At 44.6% G+C, this 2,500-nt stretch overlaps 1 non-coding gene across 1 annotated transcript; it reads right to left on the minus strand.

Annotated features, from left to right (window-relative positions):
• Nucleotides 1-1,073: 1,073 nt before the first annotated feature.
• LOC143307560 (5.8S ribosomal RNA) lies at nucleotides 1,074-1,228 on the minus strand. The gene has a single exon (XR_013064673.1). It is a non-coding gene; the product is annotated as a 5.8S ribosomal RNA (ribosomal RNA).
• Between the last annotated feature and the right edge of the window lie 1,272 nt (nucleotides 1,229-2,500).

A 2,500-nucleotide genomic window follows, 5' to 3' on the forward strand; every position in this document is an offset into this window, starting at 1 on the left:
TATCTTTAACAAACGAAGTAGTCCGTATGTATTCTAAATGTTGAAGCCTCCTAGAGCTTTAAGCCATGCGAGACATTGAAATGCTGTTTTAACGGGAGCATGCATAATTGCTGCAAACATACTTTTATCACAAGTTCTAGCCACGCCACGGAGGCTTCGAAGTTCCTTCACCATTCGCTTTCCTCTCTTTTGTTACACAGTTTCAGACTACGATCAGGGGTACCGAAACGCTGTATTGATTGTAAACAACCATTTTTATCTTGGAGCGGAGCGTTCCTTTACTCGTTAGATTTGTCTTGTCGCGTGTGTATTCGCTTTTTCGACGCTTTTTAACCATTTAACTTGTTTAGCGAAGCTAAACGCACAGACAGACAAAAAAAAAGGAACAGCATCGCGCGTCAAACAGCGACGACCCATCTGAAGCGATCTTTCATTTATACACCGTTTGTAAACAGAGAGATGTATAAAGCGCGGGGAATCATTCGAAACCCTGGGGCTATTCGAGCTTGCATTTCAGCAAATTATCATCTCAAACATTTCACTCGTTTGCTTTTTCTAAATTTATAGGAGAGCTTCTTTCGTTTATTTTTGACACACCTTTCGTAAATATCGTTTCTGGCAACGTCGGGAGCGTGGATTTCTACAAGTGAACAATCGCGCCGATCCGATAACTTCCAGCAGGATGGAGAATCTTTATAGATTATCTTCCTAGAACTCGGTGCTTTCACGGGCGGTCGTTTATAAATTTTAACGAACGACTCGCGCGCCGTGACGCACTTGCGCTAGTTCGAAGAGATATTTCGAAATTTGTTTCTCTCCTTTAACGGCCTGCATTTAGTGTATCGGTTGCGATTTTCGTCACATCGTTTCCACGACAAACGCCGACGAACTGCCCAACTATCGCTCGTACGTTGCGACTCTTTCTTTGTTTATCGTTCATTCATTCTTTCAATTTCGTTCGATAATCCCGCTCCGAAACGTTCTACTTTCGTTGAACGACGGCGAGATGTTTAGAAAGAAATGAATTACTCTTTTTTCGAGAAGCAAACGCAAGCAGTCTTTTGTTAAGAAAACGACCCTCAGCCAGGCGTGGTCCAGGAATTGTATCCGTGGACCGCAATGTGCGTTCGAAATGTCGATGTTCATGTGTCCTGCAGTTCACACGTTGACGCGCAATTAGCTGCGTTCTTCATCGACCCACGAGCCAAGTGATCCACCGTTCAGGGTAATCGTAAAATTTTGTATTTCAAACTCTTTAGATCTTTAGAGTGTTATTTTCATTATTAACACGCATCACATTCGATACCCACATCACTCTCCCACCCGGCGCGTGCGGGAGAGCGAATTCGGGCGTCGCCAACGTATTTGTTTGTTTGTTCGATCGTTGACGACACGATCGCGTCCAAGGACGGAAACCGTCGGAGAAACGCCCAGTGGCACGCTCCTCTCGACGGTCGGGCGTAAAGTACATTTAAAAACCTTGAAAAGTACGAACGCACACAAGGAATGCGAGCGCGCGTCCTGTCGCTGAATCGTGGGTTGCGAGATTCGAACAGACACACGGCCGGCGACGATCGGTCTAACTAATGGACACATAGTTTTTCAAAGACTCGCTATCGTCGCTTCTCAGCCGGTCCGTAAACAACACACATCGATCAGGCGGACGCACGAATCTTACCACGGTGCGTGTTTCGTAGATTCCAGGTTACCCGCAAGTACCTCTCTCTCCCTCTCGAAAGAGGAATCTCGATCCGTCCTTTTTGGACAATGGAGAAATCTTTTTATCGCAACACGGATGGCAAAGAAACAACCAAAGCGTAGGAGCGTGGGGACGAGAGCGACGAAAAGAACGTCGCGAAAACAAAGTTTCGACGGTTGCTCGTTCTAATACATCGTAGTTTCAACTCTCTCAGTTTTAACCACTCCTAGACGCTTCGTAAACTTTTAACAATTCTTCGCCTCCGCGAGTTTCATTTCGAATAGAGCGAACGCAACACGGACCAAAAAAACTCCGGTGATGCCAGATCATTTAGCAAAGATCAGACGGCGGGTCATCTGTATTCCTTTTCTCTCTTTTTTATATCTTTCCATTTAACTAGGGTGTCGCAACGACGGGTACATTTATATATTTATATATATTGTATTTCAATTTTAATGATCCTTCACTTTCGGTTTGTAATAATATGATCCTTCTTTCATTTCGATCCTTCATATTGTAGGTTAACCAACAGAAGTTTGTTTTTTTACGACTTGTATTTTTGTGGTTTGTTTGTTTGTTTCTTACGACTTGTTTGTACCCGATCAAGTAGACGACGACCCATAAGTATAAGTTAGAGAGATAAAGGTCGAGAGACCTCACGCAAGCGTCTTTTACTTCCATTCACATCAGCCAGAGAGAAATGGTCCGGCGTCGTGCTCTTTGGCGCCGTTGGTCGCACAGTTTTTTTGCCGGCGGTTCCGAACGGACGGGAGAAACGCGATGAGTAATCAAAGCGACCTC

The sequence above is a fragment of the Osmia lignaria genome, unplaced genomic scaffold (genome assembly GCF_051020975.1).
Source record: "Osmia lignaria lignaria isolate PbOS001 unplaced genomic scaffold, iyOsmLign1 scaffold0060, whole genome shotgun sequence".
Taxonomy (NCBI): Eukaryota; Metazoa; Arthropoda; class Insecta; order Hymenoptera; family Megachilidae; genus Osmia; species Osmia lignaria.